Source organism: Oncorhynchus kisutch, linkage group LG9 (genome assembly GCF_002021735.2).
Source record: "Oncorhynchus kisutch isolate 150728-3 linkage group LG9, Okis_V2, whole genome shotgun sequence".
Taxonomy (NCBI): Eukaryota; Metazoa; Chordata; class Actinopteri; order Salmoniformes; family Salmonidae; genus Oncorhynchus; species Oncorhynchus kisutch.
Genome location: NC_034182.2, coordinates 4,282,129 through 4,305,134, shown reverse-complemented (window position 1 = coordinate 4,305,134; position 23,006 = coordinate 4,282,129). Strand labels below are relative to the sequence as shown.

Sequence of the window (23,006 nt, the reverse complement as noted above, 5' to 3'; positions counted from 1 at the left end):
AACACAGAAAATAATGTCTGAGGTTGAAATAGGTTTAGGAGATTCAGTCATTTTAGCAGATGCTCTTATCCAGAGCGACTTACAGTAGTCACTGCATACAGTTTCATACTGATCCCCCACGGGAATCCAACCTACAACCCTGCTCTACCAAGTGAGCCACACGTTTTGTTCTATGAGATAACATCAGTCAGTCAACATGACCTTTATGAATTATGAAGACTTCATGTGCTTTGGGACTGTTTTTATTACATAAATTCTTCAGAATTCACAAAAAGAGACATTAGCTGATGAAGATGATCTCATAGAACAAAATGTATAAGATCTCTTAAGCCTGTGTTTACCACAGAACTTATTTTGGGAGTTTATCCAAAACCCCTCCAAAACCTCCATTAATTTCCCCACAGGCTTTGGCCATCGAGCCATGGTGGAATTAGTCTCCGTTAGTGCCTACAAAAAGACACCATTACTATTGCTCTCAATGCCCTCACTCCTACTGTATCTTAACACCTTAACCAGCATGAGATGTGAGGTGAACAACATTGCAGCACAATCTGTGACTGCTGCAGGCTAGGGTGGGGTGTGTGTGTACACGGGTGGCTTGGTCTGTTAGAGCAGCACCCTCATGGTGTGTTTGAGGAGTCTCATCTCACATTCTTATGCCAAGCATAGCACATACCCACACACACTGCTGCGCTCGGGTGGATCAAAGTATGTTGAATTTCATATTTGACTTGGTGATGGTAAAATGGTATGGTTTAAAAGTGTATTATTGATATCATGAATCTGGCATCCTATTTATAGGGTTAATGGTTGTTACTTCTAAAGATCCAATCAACCATGGACCATTTTTTAAAATGTATTTCACCTTCATTTAACCAGGTAGGTTTGAGAACAAGTTCTCATTTGCAACTGTGACCTGGCCAAGATACAGCAAAGCAGTTCGACACGTACAACAACAAAGAGTTACACATGAAATAAACAAAACATACAATCAATAATACAGTAGAAAAAGTCTATATACAGTGTGTGCAAATCAGGTAGGATAAGAGAGGTAAGGAAATAAATAGGCCATGGTGGTGAAGTAATTACAATATAGCAATAAAACACTGGAATGGTAGGGTGTGCAGAAGATGAATGTGCAAGTAGAGATACTGGGGTGCAAAGGAGCAAGATAAATAAATAAATACTGTATGGGGATGAGGTAGATTTGATAGGCTATTTACAGATGAGCTATGTACAGGTGCAGTGATCTGTGAGCTGTTCTGACAGCTGGTGCTTAAAGCTAGTGAGGGAGGTAAGAGTCCCCAGCTTCAGAGATTTTTGCAGTTCGTTACAGACATTGGCAGCAGAGAACTGGAAGGAGAGGTGGCCAAAGGAAGAATTTGCTTTGGGGGTGACCAGTGACATATACCTGCTGGAGCGCGTGCTACAGGTGGGTGCTGCTATGGTGACCAATGACAGTATACCTAGCTTCACGTTGAAATGATGGTGTCCTTTGGGTTTATGTAGGCTACATTGACATCTGATTTGTCCAACCTCACACCAAATGTACTTTGCATTAGAAAAGTTAGAGGAGTTACTTTCAACTATTCAATGTGATTCCATTCAACATATCACACGCCTCTCCAAAGCGGATGACAACCCTGGCCCACCCGTAGCACAGCCTGCAAAACTGGTGTCCTATCAGCCTTATAAACGATGACCATCAAATACTGGCACAAAGATTGGTCAGTGTTTAGTGGGGCCAGCCAACCAACCATGATAAGTGTTCAAGCTAGAAAAGCCATGTGCGGGTTCTCTGTATCCTTCTCCATCTTCTCTCCTGGTCTCTGGGACACAGGTTCCCAACAGTGTTAGCTGAAGGACTGGAACTACATCCCCCAAAGCAACGACTAAGATAACAGAGAAAATAGAGAAAAACCTACCTCCCTCCCTCAAACACACATCTCTGACCCTAACCGCTCTCTCCCACAGTGTGACTCTTTAAACGCCCCTACAAAAGGGGGTCACGGTCAAGGTCCCTCCATTGATATCATGTCATTCCGGCTCTACGCTACAGTATATCACAGAGATTCTTGGGAGACTAAAGGACCAGGGGGGAGGAGCTGGAGGTCACTATGGATTAGCTCCTCACATGGATACACACACACGAGCGGTCCAGCCAGGGCATTCCATCCAGGTCACAGCCTTCAGCCGCTCGCTCCTCTTCTCCCCATCAAGAAGTAGATTGGAGTGGGAGAGTAAAGGAGCTGATAGGGATAGCCTCACTAACACTCACACAGTATGGAACTATGGTTATCTGTAGACCACTATACTCTCTGTGACTGCTTACAGTAGTTTGGGTCTATAGGGAGAGACTGGCTCTACTGCCTTCACTAAACGTCAGCTATGGTATGTCCTTCACCAAGGGGATGGACACTGACACCTGCTGCAGTAGAGTCCCAGTCTTAACACATGGGGCTGGGGGCAGAGGGGAGCTGTCAATCACAGACATGCAGCTTGGAGCAAGGGAAGGTGAGGTTGATCCTGGCTCAGGCTAAATCCCCAAACCAGTTATCTGGTCGATAATGTGTATGATCGAGACTTAGAGGACTCAGCCAAAGTAAGGCTCTGGAGATGTCAATCTGTATTAACTTGATCCAAACTGCTCTGTCACTAAATGACAATATCATCACATTCCCTGCTTTGTAACCCTAAAGGATAAGTCAACTACTTGTTTGCTGATAAGTGCGGAGTCTTCTTGACAAAGAACCATGTAGCCTCAGAAAGTCATTTAAAGACAGTTCCATAATGATGTTGAGAGACTTTTCTGCTACCAAAGTTACAACACAAATCCTCCTCCACTCTCATTAGGCATCCAGCTACTGCCGTTTCCTTTGAACGAGTGCTTTTCTGTGTTTTTCCTTGGCAGCTCCTCTCACCAGGAGGTCTGTGCCTGTTTTAAGGAAGACAGCTGTTGGACTCACGGCATTCCTCAGCGGTACTCTGCCACCGAGGGCCTTACAGCCTTTAAGCACATCAATCTGCCATTGGTCGGTCAGTAGAAACCCAGACACACACTACAGCCTCGCTGGATGCCCGCCGTCTGAGAAATGAACACAGACAGAAGCCAGCTCAACAGAGAACAGAGAAAGAATCAGAAAGAGGAATACTGTGACTAACAATAATTAAGGCGACTTTAGTCTACTAAGAACGGCAGTGCCCAACATCACAAAAGAGAAGTCATCAGCCTTTTTCACAAAACGGCCACTCTCCCCTGAGAACCCAGGCCTTGGAGGCTGCTCAACCAAAGAACACCACCCACAACAGTAAAAACAGCCACTCTCCCCTGAGAACCCAGGCCTTGGAGGCTGCTCAACCAAAGAGCACCACCCACAACAGTAAACACATCTGCGCCAACCACCTGGGTTTCAGGCAGCAGCGGGCACCGGCTGCCAACAGCCCTATCTCATTCAACAACCTGGCATTGTGCACTCCCTGGAACCCGTGAAGTACATAGGGGCCGTGCCCTACTTAGGAGCCCAACTATTCCACAGTCGCAGACTGTCAGTCTGCCTGTTGTTGGCTAATGGGTCAAACACAGAGCTCTGTTTAGAGATTAAGATGGGTGACATTGATGATGAACGATGATTACTGTTTTCATGAGGCACAACATTTACTGGGAAGGATGAGTAGGGTACAGCCTTGTGAATGAGGGCTTGCATTCGCAAAGCTACTTTCCTTCGTTTTGCAGGCCTACTGGTTTGGCCAAAAGAGGAAATGAGTTCTTCCTTTCTCTGTGTTGCTATACGGTGCTCTTTGGCCTGAGGGGGTAGATGATGGAGAAATATACTGGTCATTAGATTAAAGCAGTGATTAACGCTTCAACAAATTACACCTTAAATAAAAAAAGATGGATGAACATAACCCTGTGGTTTAGCCTGCGTATGACTAGAGGGAATAGAAGCTACATGAGAACGCTAACAAGCAAACTAAGAAGCACAATGAGTTGGTTTTCAGTCCAGGACCCACGTCAATTTCAAGATGGTGGAAATTCAGTGGACCGCCAACAGGTTAGTATGACATTCACTGACAATCCACTGCTGGCCATTCACCATTCCCAGGAGACACAACAGTGTCAGTAAACCAGACACAACCCTCCACTGTTACTGAAGCATCCATGTCAAGGGCCTTTCTCAATGATGCATCATCCTTACATGTAACAGCAGCCTCTACTTCCTGCTATCTAGGTCATAATAGTGTAAACAAACATCACTTTGAGGTCAAAACACAAAGCAATCCACAAAAGCCTTTCACCAATAAGTGACAGTCAAGGGCTCTCGTTGGAGATGGCATTATATTATTTACACCACAAACATTCTGTCAGGAGTTTTTCCTGCTTTGTTTTTTGTTGCCTTGCATGTGTGGGCGTTTAATTGCATTAGCTGTGCAAAAAGCTCTTTCTTTTATTAGCCTATATGTGATTCATTTAATGTAATAATTCATTTAATTTAGTAATTTCCTTTCTAGTTCTCCCTCCACTCTATAGATACACAGTAAACCTGGGCTATGGAGACGGTTGTTCTTTTATGACGTCACATTTCCAGTATGGTGCTTGGCCCATAGACTCTCAGTTTGCTGTTTCCACAAGCCGACTGTCAGATTCAGGTGTCCTCTTTGGAACTCATGCACTGGTAGATTGAATGTGTGTATAACGTTACGTTATCTGTGATCTAAAGGATTCTGTAATTACACTACCCCTGACAGTGAGTGACAGAGGCTGGGTACATGGTGTCTATTTGCCTTTGGTCCAGACCCAGACCTGGCTTCTGCTCACTGTACTGCATCACCCTGGTCTGGGTCAGACAGGCCAGGCACAGGATATCATGGCACCTTGGCATCAGTCCAAAGCTCCTATATGGTGAGTGACAGCTACCACAGCTTCCTTGCTCATTAGCCTATATGATCCAGGATATCTGTGTCCATTCTAAAAACAACCTGCCTAACGTGTGGGTATAACGTTTAGGGTTTAATCATGTTAAAATATTGAATATGACAGTAATAATATATCATACATAGAGTAAGATACAAGCCTATATGTTCACATATTTTAGTAATGGACACATCCACTCAATCGCATGACATTTTGAAAGCCACACAGACCAAAATGATGTGATCCCATGAAAATACACACACGCACTGGTAGTCCTGTCCACACACGCACTGGTAGTCCTGTCCACACACGCACTGGTAGTCCTGTCCACACACGCACTGGTAGTCCTGTCCACACACGCACTGGTAGTCCTGTCCACACACGCACTGGTAGTCCTGTCCACACACGCACTGGTAGTCCTGTCCACACCACTCACTGGTAGTCCTGTCCACACACTCACTGGTAGTCCTGTCCACACACTCACTGGTAGTCCTGTCCACACACTCACTGGTAGTCCTGTCCACACACTCACTGGTAGTCCTGTCCACACACTCACTGGTAGTCCTGTCCACACACGCACTGGTAGTCCTGTCCACACACGCACTGGTAGTCCTGTCCACACACGCACTGGTAGTCCTGTCCACACACGCACTGGTAGTCCTGTCCACACACGCACTGGTAGTCCTGTCCACACACACTCTGGTAGTCCTGTCCACACACACTCTGGTAGTCCTGTCCACACACACTCTGGTAGTCCTGTCCACACACACTCTGGTAGTCCTGTCCACACACACTCTGGTAGTCCTGTTCTCACACACACTCTGGTAGTCCTGTTCTCACACACACTCTGGTAGTCCTGTTCTCACACACACTCTGGTAGTCCTGTTCTCACACACACTCTGGTAGTCCTGTTCTCACACACACTCTGGTAGTCCTGTTCTCACACACACTCTGGTAGTCCTGTTCTCACACACACTCTGGTAGTCCTGTTCTCACACACACTCTGGTAGTCCTGTTCTCACACACACTCTGGTAGTCCTGTTCTCACACACACTCTGGTAGTCCTGTTCTCACACACACTCTGGTAGTCCTGTTCTCACACACACTCTGGTAGTCCTGTTCTCACACACACTCTGGTAGTCCTGTTCTCACACACACTCTGGTAGTCCTGTTCTCACACACACTCTGGTAGTCCTGTTCTCACACACACTCTGGTAGTCCTGTTCTCACACACACTCTGGTAGTCCTGTTCTCACACACACTCTGGTAGTCCTGTTCTCACACACACTCTGGTAGTCCTGTTCTCACACACACTCTGGTAGTCCTGTTCTCACACACACTCTGGTAGTCCTGTTCTCACACACACTCTGGTAGTCCTGTTCTCACACACACTCTGGTAGTCCTGTTCTCACACACACTCTGGTAGTCCTGTCCTCACACACACTCTGGTAGTCCTGTTCACACACACACTCTGGTAGTCCTGTTCACACACACACACACACACACACACACACACACACACACACACACACACACACAAAACCCCTGCATGCCTTTTACAGGCATTACATAATTAAACCATGCTACAGCAAACACAGGAATAGTCTTGGTCCTACATCACATCAGGAAGTGGGGAGTCACCAGTAGAACATCCTGCTGTGTGTAATAACTAGTTTGAGCAGTCATTACCAAGGTGTTGGCAGCCCAGTCCCACCTGTCCCTAGGCTGCCACACAGAGACAAGATGCTGATGGGAACAGGCCCAAATTCACACCAAAGACTCATTACTAAGATGGTGAACAGTTAGCATGTCAGGCTAACAGGGGGCTGCTTAGTTAGAACCCATTCATCACAGGCTGAGACTGTGGGCCAGTGACTCAATCCCCTAATGTGGAAAAAAGGGATATAGGGATATCGTTGCAGCCATAACCACCGACTTCTCAATGTTCCCTGCATCACTGCAGGAGCTTCAAATCAGGTGCTTTTAGAACTGGGGTGACTGATCAATAATTCACTTATTCCATTTCTCCCTGTCAACTGATGCCTATATGATAGATTTCTGCTATTGACATGAAGGATGCATGAAAGTGAAGTCTATTTCCAGCCTTGACTTGAGTGACAGGCCCTGAGTAATCATGAGACCAGACTGAGGTCAGGAGTCGTGACCCAGGCAGACTGATTAGTTTAATCAAGCATTGAGTGGAGAGTCGCGTTACAGTGAACAGGAGATGGAGGGACATGGACATGTGCACAACAACACATCAACGTACTACTACACACTAAATGATGGAGGGACCTTGATCGCTGCCAGCACGGTCTATCATGAACAAACATTGGGTGTCATTGACAAGCTGCCTGTATTCCATCTATTGGTCTTACATTGTGACCATGGGCCAAGTCACCAGGTACCTAATAGGTATGATGGAAATAGAGGGTTGAAAGTAAGAACCGGGAGTTTTTCCTGACCACAATTTCTAGTCCAGAAGAAAACTCTCAGCTCAAGTTGGGAGGCTTCAGATGGTAAAAAGCTGGAAGGAGGGTAGGTTAGATCAGGAACAGGCAACTCCAGTCCGAGGGGACCGGAGAGGTTTCACACTTTTACCCCATCCCTAGAAAACACAGCTCAGGGGAGAGTAAGACATTCTTGAGACATTCAGGTGAGAGTAAGACATTCTTGAGACATTCAGGTGAGAGTAAGACATTCTTGAGACATTCACAAGGATGTCAAACCCTTGCGTGTGTCATCACATGGACTGAGTGTCTCTATCATTAGATAGCTGTGAGCAGCGTTAGCCTATAGCATACTGGCCTATAGCCATCCTTTGGGATAACATCACTGCCGACATTTAAACAGTCTCATAACTCAGGCACACACACACACACACACACACACACACACTATTGTATTGGTCTCCATTCCCTCTATTAACCCATTTAACCCAGTCTAGAGATGGAAAATCAGTACCTCTTCTCAATGATGCTTTATGATATTCTGTAAACAGAATACCCGTGTCCTTCTACAGTTCAGAAAATGTCCAACGCGACCCTGTTTTTTCCCAGCTCACACAACACGGCTCTGGTCTGAAACAGCCAACAGGTCCACAGACATCATAGGGAGGCAGCTAGTGTTGAATTTATATCCCTGCTTTGAGGAGTAAATGTTCCATCAAATGAACGGTTAACAGTGTGTCAGGCAGCTGGGCAGCCCCCCGCCCCCGTCTCCCCTTCCCATCCGAAGGCCATTCATCCTTGAGGTCTGACAGGTCCCCTCCTTTGATCCCTTGCCTCCCCTGCTCATAAATACAGGGACCGGGTACAATGGCCTTTAGTGGTGACACAGCGGAATCTGGGTCTCCCATGAGGGATGTGGGTCAGGTGCAAGAACAGCGATTCGTTTCCTTCCTCTTTCCTCTGCCTCATTTCTTCTCCTCCTTTCTTCTTGGTATTTTCCTCTGCTTCTTTTCTCTTCTATTCTGTCTATTTATCTTGCTCTAATGCTATTTAATGATCCTTCCTTCATAATTTTTTGAACTCATGACAAAACGTTTCCTCATAAGAGGGTCTTCAGACTTATAAGACTTTTCACAATAAATACCCTTGTCTTCTATATACTGCAATGTAAACTTGCGAACTTGTCACTTCTCGACTGCCACCTCCAGAGGTAGGGCACGACACTCTCCCTTAAAGTTTCCCCCCTCTAAGCAGGGCAGTGTAAACACAATTGTCTCGTTGAGCCAACACTCTTACAGTAAAAATTGTATAGCATAGCAATGTTTTTGAAACAGCTGAAATGTACAGACATTTACCTTATTTCTAAGACTTGTTTTATTGAGTTTTTACCTAAAATACATTCTGAAATTGTCGCCGTAGGCTCAAATCTCAGTTGTTGTTTTGTTTTTGCTCGACTGCACTGAGCCAACGAGGTCCAGGCTAGGAAGAAACTCTGAATTATCAACATTTTACCTCATATAATGACTTCCATGATATTGATCAAATTAAGCCTGATTTGTTCTAAGATAACTCTAATACGCTAGCTAGTGTAAACCTAAGCTATGGTTAAGCTAAATGTCAGAATTCAGCTACAGCCATCACATTTATATGAGAGTTAAGAAATTATATTGTTTCGCAAGCTAGCTTGCTAGCTAACGTTACCTAGCTATGTAGCCTATATCAAATCAAATTTTATTTGTCACATACGCCCAAATACAACTTGTGTAGAATTTACAGTGAAATTAATGATTACGAGCCCTTCCCAACAACGCAGAGTTGAAAACTAAAAATAGCAACATAAGAGGAGTTAAATACAATACACAAGAATTAAGCTATATACATGGAGTACCAGTACCAGAACAATGTTCAGAGGTACGAGGAATTTGACGCAGGGTAAAGTGACTAGGCATCAGGATAGATAATAATAAGAGTAAAATGAAGAACAGAGTAGCAGCAGCAAATTATGAGTGTAAAAGTGTATGAATGTGCGTGTGTGTAATGTGTATGTATGTGTGTTTGTGTTGGGTCAATCTGCGTGTGTGTGTGTTATGTGTGCGTGTGCGTATGAAGTATATGTTCCAGAAATGCCTTCTGGAACATATGAACTTTCATGTGCCTTAATAACAAACTTGTATGCCATCTGTAAATATGAATACAATTATTAAATGACAAGCTTTGTTGGTTAAGCCATAGAAAAAGTCAGCAACCTTCCCACAAGCCATGATTGGCTGACATAAGGAGTGGGCTGGACATGTCGAGAGAGGAGTTCGGATTGGTCTGCCATATAGAAGGCTTCTGTCTATTTGAGCTGGTCAGTCTGTGTTAGTTATCCTGTCAAACGCAGCTTTAAAAAAATGTATTGTGTAGTGGAGCTGCATAAGTGTTGCTCTCCACTTTCCGGAGGATCAGGTTTTTAAATCAGTGGAATTAGAGTATGGTAGCTAAAGAGATGGAGAAAACACCTATCTCCGTATTATATCTTCAAACTAAGGACAACCGTGGCATGGCATCCGTGACAGGGAGACGTGTCCATCATGCATGATGATGTATAAGGGTAAGATAGTCTAGTGTTACCTAGCTACATTTTCAGATATGACATGTTTCTAATTTGGACAGAAAGTAGTCTAATTTCAAGCTAAACTGTACTGTTAGCTAGCTAGCTAACGTTAGCTGGCTGTCTCCCTAGCTGACGTTATTATTCGTATCCCAGAGCCGTTTGCTTTGCCAGTTAGAGCCTAATGTTAGCTAGCTAACATTGAACCTGGTTGGTTAGCTCCCAGCAGATTCATGCAGGGTAGTAACGACATGATTTGGCACTGTGTTCATTGTTGTTTAACTAGCGAACGTTAGCTGGCTGGCTTTTTAGCTAACGTTACGTGACGTGTGTGATCTTACATGTTGTTTACCTAGCTAGGGTCATTGTTTACCTAGCTAGCTACATGTCTAAAGTGTACAACACCTGTTGAATATGGCCGGTGTCAGTAAATGTCGGCAAAAAAGCGTAATGAAATTATTGCCAGCGGAGCTGGTTAGGCTGTTTTCATGTTATCCAGAGGTAAACAAATCATCAGTCAAGTGTGCACTCTGAACGCTCCAAGAGTGAAACGAGATGGGTGGGGTTAAAGCTTAAGAAGGTGTGTAGACAAAGAAGAGCTCTTCACTACATACCAAAACATTCAAAGGCCATTTTCTCAAAAGTGAGTTTACAAGTTTAACAACTTTCAAAGCAGAATTACTTTCCCGGAGTTCCTAAAAAATGCAGTATATGATATACCATTTTGTAACTATCAGTCTCTACTTTTATCAAATGTAAAAATAAAAAAAATTCAAATGTTGCTACATAAGACCGAATCCAGGTGGTGAGTCACATATAAAGTCTAGTCTGGCAGGCCTGGGCAACTCCAGGCCTCAGGGGCCTGATTGGTGTCACAGTTTTGCCCTATCCCCAGCTAACACACCTGACTCCAATAATCAACTAATCATGATCTTCAGTTAAAAATGCAATTAGTTTAAATCAGGTGTGTTTGCTAGGGATGGGGGAATAGTGTAACACCAATCAGGTCCTTGAGGACTGGAGTTGCCCAGGCCTGTGTGAATGTGCATAGTGTCAGTGCAAGATAGAGAGTGCAGATAGTTTGAGGTACCATTAATTGACTATTTAGCAGTCTGGACATTTAGCAGTCTTATGGCTTGGAGATGGAAGCTGTCTCAGAGCCTGTCTCTGAAATGTTCAGGCCTTCCTCTGACACCACCTGATGTAGAGGTCCTGGATGTCAAGGAGCTTGGCCCTAGTGATGCACTGGGCAGTCTGCACCACCCTCTGTAGTGCTTTGCGGTCAAGGGCAGTACATTTGCCATACCAAGTGGTGATGCAGCCAGTCAAGATGCTCTCGATGGTGCAGCTGTAGAGGATCCGAGGACCCATGCCAAATCTTTTCAGCTTCCTGAGGGGGAAGAGGTGATGCCGTGCCCTCTTCACGACTGTGCGGGTCTGTGTGGACCATGTCCTTAGTGATGTGGAAGCCAAGGAACTTGAAGCACTTGACCTGTTCCACACCAGCCACTTCGATGTGGATGGGGGCGTCCTCTCCCCTCTTTCTCCTATAGTCCACGATCAGCTCCTTGGGCTCACTGACGTTGAGGGAGAGGTTGTCGTTCTTGCACCACACTGCTAAGTCACTGGACTCCTCCCTGTAGGCAGACTCATTGCCGTCTGTGATCAGGCCTACCACAGTTGTGTCGTCAGCAAACTTGGTGTTGGAGTTGTGCGTGGCCACGCAGTCGTGGGTAAACAGGGAGCACGGGAGGGAACTAAGCACACACCCCTGAGAGCCCCAGTGTTTAGGGTCAGCATGGCGGAGGTGTTGTTGCCTACCCTCGTCTCCTGGGGCCGTCCCGTCAGGAAGTCTTGGATCCAGTTGCAGAAGGAGGGGTTCAGTCCTAGGGTCCCTAGCTTGGTGATGTCGTTGGAGGGGACTATGGTGTTGAATGCTGAGCTCTAGTCTATGAACAGTATTCTCACATAGTTATTTCTTCTTTTCTTCAGGTGGGAGAGGGCAGTGTGAAGTGAAATTGAAATTGCGTCATCTGTGGATCTGTTGGGGTGGTATACAAATTGGTGGCCAGCTTGAAACATGTTGGGATTACAGACTGGGCCAACGAGAGATTGAAAATGTCTGTGTCATGCTTCGAGAACGCGCCCTGGCATTCCGTCTGGCCCGGCAGCCTTGTGATTGTTAACCTGTTTAAATGATTGGCTCACATCAGCCATGGAGAGCGAGATCAGACAGTCATCCATAAAAAAGGGTTTTCATTCAAGGCACAGTGTTATATTCCTAATTTGGGAGTTCTGCATAGCTGGGCAACTCATGGCTGGGTTTCCCTTTGTAATCCATTATCGCCTGCAAGCCTTGCCACATACGACGAGCGTCGGAGCCGGTGTAATAGGATTCAACCTTCCTCCTATATTGTTCTTTTGCAAATTATAATAGGAAGGATACTGTATAACGTTACTGTACTTTTATATTCCTATGGGTGGGGTAAACATTCATTATTGATATGCTAACGTTACTTGATCATTAAGCATGTGGTTAGTTAGCTAGCTAGCAGGAGTTAGCTATGTATTGTGAGCTAATTTAATGTGTACGGACGAGAAAGTGAACCCAGGGACCTCACGATACAATTTTATCATGATGCTTAGGTGCCGATACGATATGTATTGTGATTCTTTCGATTCTATATGTATTATGATTCAATAACGGGATTTTATTGTGACTACGTGTTTCCAACATATTGCTCAGAGGGACAAGAGAGAGCCATAATAAAATTAATTGGCTCCCTATTTTAAAAGAAGATGGAGAGAGTTTTGGTTCAGGTACAACGATATGATACATCGTAAAAAAGGATCTGCACATGATTTGGTTGCATTATTCAATATTGTAATATGTTTAAGTAGAAAAGTTGCTTGGATTATTAAATCATTTTTGCTTAACTTAGTGGCTACTTTGATATTTACGGTCAATTTGAGCTGTGGACCAAGAATGCATGTAGTGTGAATTAAAAAGTAGAAACCTCTTTGGCCACTCTGTTCCCCAGACTCTCCTTCAGCTCTCGTAGTGGGAATAGGGCCATATTTAACAGAGTGTGTGTTTAGTGTTACTCACATCCTGCTGTGCCAACTCTCTCCATGACAGGATTAGCATCTCCACTGGCACTGAGCACACAAATCACACAAAACCAAAAACACAGAACCAAATCAACCAGTTAAATAGATTACATGGTCATACTAATTAAGGGACTGTATTGGAACAGAAGCAAAGTTGAAGTAATGGTATCACAGATATGCCTCTAATAAGTTAACTAAAGCAGTAATAAACATCCTACAAAGCAAGTAGCCTAAATGGTTTCCTTTCCCATTGCTTAAGTCTAATGTGTTTGTATTGTCTAGGGGTGAAGTGCACCATCAAGTCCCATTAACATAGCTCCTGTGCCTGACCTCTTCAACCCATCACAGGAAACACATTAGACTACACTTCTCCTTACCTATGCATTTCCCTACATTATTCATTCACTTCATAGACAATCCCAACAGCAGGTCCTTGCATTCAACACATGAGACTGTTAAAGTGTGAGGTCTACCTTTTCTTCAGCACGTTTTTAGTGGTCATTAAAAGTAGCAACCAGCAGTTAAAATGACAACAAAGCGTCTCCCCACCACTGTGTGGGTAAAAAGCCAGGGGGATTGGGCTGGAGCAATGGGACCACTCTCAAATTCAAAGACAGAGCTATGGATTTAAGGACTGACCATCCGTTTTAAGCATGTTTTTTTAACATGTTTCTACGAACTGTAATATAACTTTTTTTTAACTTTTCGACTGAACTTTCACCTGGACTTGCCCGCGCCTAGTGAATTTGGATTTGTTTACCAAACGTCCATACAAAAGGAGGCATTTGGACATAAATGATGGACTTTATCAAACAAAACAAACATTTATTGTTGAACTGGGATTCCTGGGAGTGCATTCTGATGAAGATCATCAAAGGTAAGTGAATATTTATAACGCTATTTCTGACTTTTACTGACTCCACAACATGGCGGGTATCTGCATAGCTTGTTTTTGTGTCTGAGCGCCGTACTCAGAATATTGCATGGTTTGCTTTTTCCATAAAGCTTTTTTGAAAACACAGTGGTTGCATTAAGGAGAAGTATATCTATAATTCTGTGCATAATAGTTGTGTCTTTTATCAAAGTGTATTATGAGTATTTCTGTAAATTGATGTGGCTCTGAAAATTTGCCTGATGTTTTTGAGGCACAACATTACTGACCATAAAGCGCCAATGTAAACAGATTTTTGTATATAAATATGAACTTTATCGAACAAAACATACATGTATTGTGTAACATGAAGTCCTATGAGTGCCATCTGATGAAGATCATCAAACGTTAGTGATTAATTTTATCTCTATTTCTGCTTTTTGTGACTCCTCTCTTTGGCTGGAAAATGGCTGTGCGTGTTTTTGTGACTAGGCTCTGACCTAACATAATCATATGGTGTGTTTTCACTGTAAAGCCTTTTTGAAATCGGACACGATGGGTAGATTAACAAGAAGTGTATTGCACTTGTGAATGTATGAAAGTTACATATTTCGGAAAAATATTTTTGAATTTCACGCTCTGCCTTTTCAGTGGAATGTTGTTGAGGGGTTCCGAAGTTGTTTAAGGTATACAGTGTTTGTTAATATTTACTGTTTACAAACATTGGAGTAAAAAAAGCTGATATTTTGAATTCTGATGGGATACGACAGTTGAACTAAGCTCAATGGATACATATCATTAATTAATGTATAACTCCAAAAATGGATTTAGCAACTTCTGACTATCTGTTTGAGGAGGTTATTTACGGTTACATAGTTTAGGAGTTCATGCAATGGGAATATCTCTGATTCTCAATAGGTGTATTTTTCCTTTTCCCCTCAGGTCCAGAACACTTACAGCACAACCTACAGTTACAGCGTGCCTCATCACATGAGCTTTATGCCACAAAACTCCCCCCAAATATCCATCCACCCACAAGCATCCTGATGTGTTTGCATAACACAAAGCCTCTTTGACAAAAACCCCTGCAGGTCTCCAGACTAACCATACGGGTCTTGACAGATTCAGACCTGCTTTACACGTAGATGTTTCTAGAAGTGCTTTTGAGGCTGTTGCACAACTCTTCCATCCCAAACTTGTACTTCCAGAAATGAACACGAGTTGAAAGGAGGACGGGACTTATCTAAGTGGGGAGGAAAGACTCAACCACCCATGATACATCTGTGATGTCCATGCCACCCTGTTCTCTGCTGGCAATGGGCAAGAGCATGGTGGCAAAGTGCGCCGGGAGAATAAAACACACTTTGGCACCGAGACAGAAAGCACAGCGGCTGTTTAGAGGAGAGGGGGGAGTGAGAGAGCAAGAGAAAAAACAGAGAGAGAGAAAGAGAGAGAGAGGGGGAGGTAAAGTGAGTAAGAGAGACTAAGCTGTCTGATTCTGCTGTTATGATGCGGCCCTTTCTGGGTGTAGATCGTGGCTTCCCCCTCTCTCACTCTCTCCTGCACCCAGGTTCTGTTATCTCAGGTCGTAAATTCCTGGCGGAGACTCTCTCCCCCATTTCATGCAGAGAGAGAGACCACAGAGTGAACAAAGGATTTCACATGACCGAACTCCTAAATTTAAAAAAATACATGTCCACTTGTGAGAATGTGGGAAGGGTCTGTGGACACTTAAGGGACAGTTATGTTGAGTGTGTTTCATTTGGTAACCTCATGAAGGACAGGAAACACGCATAACTATATCTCTGAATGTGTACATTTCTCAATTATGGTGTTTGCATCTAATTGTTGTATAAAATCAATAAGTAAAGATGAAACTATTTGTGAAATGATGTAATGTGATGTTAAACCTTTAATTTTGAGAGATTTGCATTCCAAGTAAAGTTTAACTAGTCAGTGGCCACGCCCCCTGAGCACAGACATAATCAGGCGTCATGGAACCGCCCCCTTCTACTGTTACGAATAAAAGCCCCTCCTAAAAAAATCCTCTTCAGACTAAGCAAACCCACAACGGGAGCTGTGATTGCGAATAGTTAAGTACCAAAACTAGAAAACTATACCACGTGGAGCATTGGCTACACGGCTGGAAATGGTTCAACTCTGAGACTATCGAACCCTACAGAATAAGAGCAAATCTTAGATACTAATTACTGGTCTGCTGCTAGAAATTATGTAAATCTGGGATGCGAATGCCGACAACTGCCGAAACATCTATCCTAAGAATAATGGACGCCTGACATATCCATTACAACAGACACTATCAGGAGCAGCCGATAGACCCTACAACCACTCTCTGATGAACTGACTCTCCAGCAGACAGACTGACGATTCCAACAGAGAAGATCACAATGACATGTGGGAGTAATATATATTGATTGCGATTATTCCAGAATGAGTGAGCGTTCTTGTGCAAAGGACTATCATTTCAATGAATATAATTATCAACTGTGTGTAGTGATCCCTTTAGTCTTTCCCGCTCTTTCTCAGTCCACCCCCCCTTCCCTGCATTTCTGTGATTATTTAGTTAGTTAGTAAATAAATGATTAAGCCAATTGGTGTATGGATGATTTATAGTAAAGGCAGGGTTCGTGCAGATAACCAACCATTTATGATGTTCAGATGAGACTGATGTGAGGTAAAGAATAATTCCTTAATAGAAGGCTAATTGATCAGATATTAAAATATCCATAGAGTTATATTCGGAAAATTATATATCTTTGTAATCTGAAGATTTTCCATGGTGCCCCGACTTCCTAGTTAATTCAATTTACATGATTAGTTTAATCACGTAATAATAATTACAGAGAATTGATTTGATAAAATAACAGCCTTCACCTTTAATGATGCCAACGACACGACACTGCCTTTCCACACTAAGAAATAAGAGAGGGAGAGGCAGGAGAGAGAGAGGAGAGAGTGAGGCGGAGTAGAAGCAGGGCTCAGAGACAGTCAAGAAGAGAGAAAAAGGGAATGCAGTGAGCACAAAGGAATGGAGAGGGTATGCCCCTGTAAATTGAGGGTGTAATTTAGACTTCCTTAATGTTCAGTCAAGAGGGTCAATGGACATCTCTAGCGTAATGTTCTCAGTAAATTGCATTACTACGTACCTTACTGGAATGAGTGTACAAGAATGTAGCGCAGCTTTTACATGGACTTTTATGAGGGGAATGAAGTGTACTCTGTCAGGTTGCTACACCATGCACATACTCATACACATAACTACTTGGCTGTGAACAAGAGCAGATCATCACTGAGGTCTCCTAACAGAACAAAAAGTAAATATAGGCCAGTGCCAGTCTCTGAGGATAATTCAACCTATCTGTGACATCTTTGTTTATTAACCAAGACATTACCTTTCCTATGTTTTCTTTCTTTTTTAAACTGATGACACGTGACATAGTGTGACAAGCTATTTTCTCACACCACATACCTCTGGACCCCAACACCTGGCTCAAAGCACACTGACATATTTGGTGCTTGCAAAGGTCAATTTGGGCCTCACTCTCCTTCTCCTCGCCTCTGAAGGGTTGTATAAGGTCAACAGGGATTCTCACACATTCAAAAGTTAAGAGCCCATCAAGGTGCAAATATAGGCTTAAGATCCAGGGTCAGCCACCTCAGATATGTTGTAGAGGACTATATAAACTCAAATTCATATCTGACTACTGGAAGTCCCACACAATATAGTGGTGGATGCTAGCTAATTCTAATGGACAATGATAGCAAAAGACACACACATTGTCATAATGCAATATCCAACATTATCTACAACATTATCTCCTGTTAATTTGAGGCATTTTAATTCGGCAATAAATTCTTAGGCAGTTGCACAACATAGATAACAATACTGTCAAAACACCTCCCCCCCAATAATGTATGAACCTTGTTGCGCAAAATAGAGAACGCGTGCTTCACTTTCAGGCGCAGAGAGAGCACTCGCGGATTACTCAATAAATGAGCGCCAGCGCTGATTCCACATGAGAAAGCGCTGCACAATAAGCCAAGATGACAGTTCCATCTGAGTCATTTTACCGGTTTTTATTCCGCCTCCTTTTATTCAGCACCATTTATCTAGCCGAGTTATTCCGTTCTTTTGGACTATTGCAAGCTAGTCTGTGTGTGCCTACAAGGAACAATATTTACGCACGCAGAAATATTTTGAGGTTTTACAAAGAGACCTCCCTCACATTCGAGAAAGCTATATGCTGTAAGCGACTGTTCTGGATTGACTGGCCGCTGGTAGAATCAGGCACTGTAGCTCGCGCGCACTCGCTCATGTTAAGAAATTAATGAAAGGATCACAATATGGCTAGGCTAAATTAAATGTGCATCATAACAAGCTAATGTGCATGTTTTTAAACAAACCGAAGGCGTCAAATAGGCACGCGTTCTACGTTCCCATCCCAGACAAATCTGACTGGGGAATGGAGAGATGCTTCAGCCTTCAGTCCTTCACTCCAGCGCCTTCTTATCCAATTACACCAAAACGTGATTTTAAAAATTTAAAAACGAGTCAAATCAATCTTACCTTGGATAGGATATCCTTGTATGTATGTTTTGGCTGTAGGTTTGCGACCCAGAACTGAAACATGCACCTCTCACCTGGGGAATGCAGATATTGCTGCCTGCTCCTACGAACAGTCTCGTTGTGGAATACTTTCACTGTCCTAGACCGCGCCAGCCGGCCTCTCTCATGTCTCCCAACGGAATACAGAGGAGGAGCGTGGTTATGGATGATATGGGATGAGAGAAACTGGAGGGCGTGTTTCAGACAGACAGAGACGCACCTTTTCTCAGTTATGGAAATCGTTGTTTTCTTTTGGTTCACCTGAGACGGCCCCTTTCCGGATGCCATCCTTAGTTTTTTTGATGATGGTCGGCAACGAAGGAGAGGCTTCAGCACAGGTCACTGTATAACCAAACACATTGGTTGTGAACTGAATTGTATGGATATTGGACACAGATAACAAACAACCAACCACAGGTGATAGGTATTCTTCTGCAAGTACCAGCCTACATCTAAACACTCACCACTGAAAACAAGTTGAGTGGTCCCATGAATGCCTTATTGTTCATTCAGAAGGAAGCTCACACATCTCCATCATGTCAAGACATGTTCTATCAATTACTGAATGGACACTTCATTATAGAACATGAGAAGTTGTCATTTAGTACTTAAAATGTGCTACACATAGGATTTATTTTTCCTTTTGCATTGTAATTTCACAAAATGTTCATAATATATATGCAGTAATAGTGGAATGATAGTGTTTCACAGTGTTGTGATTGGCTGTGATATTTTCTTACTGATTTCTCCTGCCAAAGCAGCATCTGTTGTCAAAATGGGAAAGCTGTTCTGACTTTGGGGCTGTGTTATCTAGTGGAAATAGTTGTCATTTCCTGGTTGCTAAAATTTTACACTGTTCGCTCAATTTCAGTTTATGTGAGAAAGCAAGAGCTTAATAGTGTAGGGAATCATTGTACTATCGAAATCGCTGTGAAATATCTTGCAATTCACCTAACATTAGGCTGCATTCAAAACAAATGCAAAAAATCTAACAAATCCTATGTGTATCACCTTTAAGGTTGCCAAGGAGCAAGCCTCCATCCATCTGACTCCACCCATCCCAACAGGTTAGGCCTGGCTCGCAGTCGGCATTCCAATTCATCCCAAAGGTGTTCTATGTGGTTGAGGTCAGGGCTCTGTTCAGGCCAGTCAAGTTCTTCCACACCGATCTCGAAAAACTATTTCTGTATGGACTTCGCTTTGTGCACGGGGCATTGTCATGCTGAAACAGGAAAAGGCAAATCCCCAGACTGTTTCCACAAATGTGTAAGCACAGAATCGTCTAGAATGTCATTGTATGCTGTAGCGTTAAGATTTCCCTTCACTAGAACAAAGGGTTCTTAGCCCGAACCATGAAAAACAGCCCCAGACCATTATTTCTACTCCACCAAACTATACAGTTGGCACTATGCAACTGCTCAGCCTCCGTCCACAAGGTACTACAGAGGGTAGTGCGTACGGCCCAGTACGTGACTGGGGCCAAGCTTCCTGCCATCCAGGACCTCTATCCCAGGCGGTGTCAGAGGAAGGCCCTAAAAATTACCAAAGTCTCCAGTCACCCTAGTCATAAACAGTTCTCTCTGCTACTACATGGCAAGCATTTCACTGTAAGGTCTACAACGGTTATATTCGGCGCATGTGACAAATAAAATTTGATTTGATGCATTGGGGCAGGTAGCTTTTTCCTGACATCCGCCAAACCCAGATTCGTCCGTCGGACTGCCAGATGGTGAAGCGTAATTCATCACTCCAGAGAACGCGTTCCCACTGCTCCAGAGTCTAATGGCCCGCGCGCTTTACACCACTCTAGCCCACGCTTGGCATTGCACATGGTGATCTTAGGCTTGTATGTGGCTGCTTGGCCATGGAAACCAATTTCATGAAGCTCCTGACGAACAGTTATTGTGCTGACGTTGTTTACAGAGGCAGTTTGGAACTTGGGTAGTGAGTGTTGCAACCGAGGACAGACGATTTTTACACACTATGCGCTTGTACGGCCTATTACTTCGCAGCTGAGCCGTTGTTCCACTTCACAATAACAGCACTTACAGTTGACTGGGGAAGCTCAAGTAGAGCAGACATTTGATGAACTCACTAGTTGGAAAGGTGGCCTCCTATGACGGTGCCACGTTGAAAGTCACTGAGCTCTTCAGTAAGGTAATTCTACTGCAAATGTTTGTCTATGGAGATTAAATGGCTATGTGCTCGATTGTATACACCTGTCAGCAACCAGTGTGGCTGAAATAGCCGAATCCACTCATTTGAAGGGGTGTCCACATACTGTTGGATATATGGTGTATTTATTTCAAATGTTTTTTCATGTTTGGATTTTAATTTAAAATCACTTCCTGAATTGACTTCTTTCAATTCTAATTAACCCCAGCCCTTAGGGTCACTGTGGCTGTAAGGAGGATGAGACACACAGCCCCAGTGTGTGTGTGTGCGTGTGTGTATGAACCGGCTCCACTCCTCAGTACTACAACAGGAGCCATCAGAGAAAACAAGGTGACAGATGAAAGGATAAGGAAAGAATGGGAGTGTTTCAATGCTCTGATGCAAGCCTCACCTCATTTAACACATTTCGTTACACAGAGAGGCAGCTGTCGCCTATGGAGAGACAGAGAATAGATGTTCCCCTTTGGTCAGGAGAACAAGTAGGGAGACAGGTTTCCCTTGTATCAAAATTGAGGATCCATTGACAGGTTAATATTTCTCAGAGTAACATGTTAAAGACACATTTAATATTTGCGGTAAATGTTTGATGACCCTTGGTCGAGTGTGATGGAGTGACTCTAACATTCCCTGAGAGAGAGGTAAGGCCGTTCATTCACACCAGATAAATGCCCAGATTTTCCTCATTCATTCAGTAGACTAGGGAGTGGAGCACTGGGATGGAATCTGGTACTGTTATCTCATCCAGTAGACCTAGCCTATGGACACTACTGAGTATCAACCAGCTCTTTTTAAATGTTCTGTGTAAAGAACAGAATGTATTCTATGAAGGAAAATATACTCCATGAGAGCATCTTGTGACCGCGCCCTTCCAATAACCAATAGTCTTATAGCTATTTCCTATTTACCATGTTACACTCTCAAGCATGTCTGAACCCAGCAGGTTTAATGGACGGGGGGTTATGATGACAGAAGAAAACATGCTCTTTGTGGAAATACAAGTTGTGTCTTGACATGTTATCTCAATCAATGTTCTTAAATCCAGGTCCTCAATCACAGCTAAGAGTCTGCCTCCAGGTAGAAGAACCGGTTCAATGAGTCATGATGGGAGACATAGTTTGCTTTTACTGAGGAAAATACATCAGCCCCACCCTGGTTCTAGTTCAGCCTCTGGCTCTGCATCAGCAGGAGGGTTTGTCTGGGTTTCTCCTGCGGCGCCTCTCTCTCTAGGGCAGTGGTCACCAACCGGTAGATCGCGATCGACTGGTCGAACTACAAGCCATTCCTAGTCGATCACTAGAAATTGATCAAGTGAGATTTCCAAACTTTTAAAACCATTAAAACTAGAGACTCAAAGAATGCAGCTGCTGTTTTTATGAGTAAGTTCATGTTTCAATTGTTATTCAGCACTGTCAATACCTTGTTAAACATTTTTATAAGCTATTAAATGCCCGTTTCGATAAGCTCGAGTTGTTATTATTTGTGCCCTGTGTCTTTTTTAATATTGAGGAATATTTCACGTTCTCTGGTCATAGGAGTAACAACATGAATTGGTGCACGAAGCAGAAGTAATGCCGTGCGACTTAAGTTTCGTCATCAGCTGAAAGACTGTGTCCCCTTTTCTCAACGGAGGGCGGGAGTGAAGAGGGGTGGTAAGTGCCAGCAGCATACCACCCTGCATACCACCTTGCATACCACTGCTGGCTTGCTTTTGAAGCTAAGCAGGGTTGGTCCTGGTCAGTTCCTGGATGGGAGACCAGATGCTGCTGGAAGTGGTGTTGGAGGGCCACTCCAGCAGACACTGCCCTGTGTAGGGTGCCGTCTTTCAGATGGGACGTTAAAATGGGTGTCCTGACTCTCTGAGGTCATTAAAGATCCCATGGCACTTATCGTAAGAGTAGGGGTGTTAACCCCGGTGTCCTGGCTAAATTCCCAATCTGGCCATCATACCATCACCTAATAATCCCCAGTTTACAATTGGCTCATTCATCCCCCTCCTCTCCCCTGTAACTATTCCCCAGGTCGTTGCTGCAAATGAGAACGTGTTCTCAATCAACTTCCCTGATCATTTATTTTTATTTTTTAATCCGTTAATTTAAGTCGCGTAAGAGGCAGCCTCACCACTGCTCCCTCCATCCCCAGTCTGACCATCAGATGCAGGCCATCAGTCCAGTAAAAGAAGCACATTATTATACTCACTTAGCTGTGCCTCACAAGTAATACAACACATCATCTATTACCAGTGTGATCATGTTCCTACAGTTTTGAAA

The 23,006-nt window shown here is 43.7% G+C and overlaps 1 protein-coding gene across 4 annotated transcripts in view; it reads right to left on the bottom strand.

Moving 5' to 3' along the window:
- LOC109884014 (fatty acyl-CoA reductase 1) overlaps window positions 1-18,722 on the bottom strand; it is a 59,643-nt gene extending 40,921 nt beyond the window's left edge. The window contains exons 1-2 of one of the 4 annotated variants that reach the window (XM_031831563.1): window positions 18,600-18,703; window positions 13,065-13,114 (exon numbers count right to left, since the gene is read on the bottom strand). The gene's annotated coding sequence lies outside the window, so the exon portion shown is untranslated. Of the gene's footprint in view, window positions 1-7,876; window positions 8,141-13,064; window positions 13,115-18,525 lie in introns of those variants that run through there. The other 3 variants (XM_031831559.1, XM_031831560.1, XM_031831562.1) reach the window with 3 other exon arrangements.
- Between the last annotated feature and the right edge of the window lie 4,284 nt (window positions 18,723-23,006).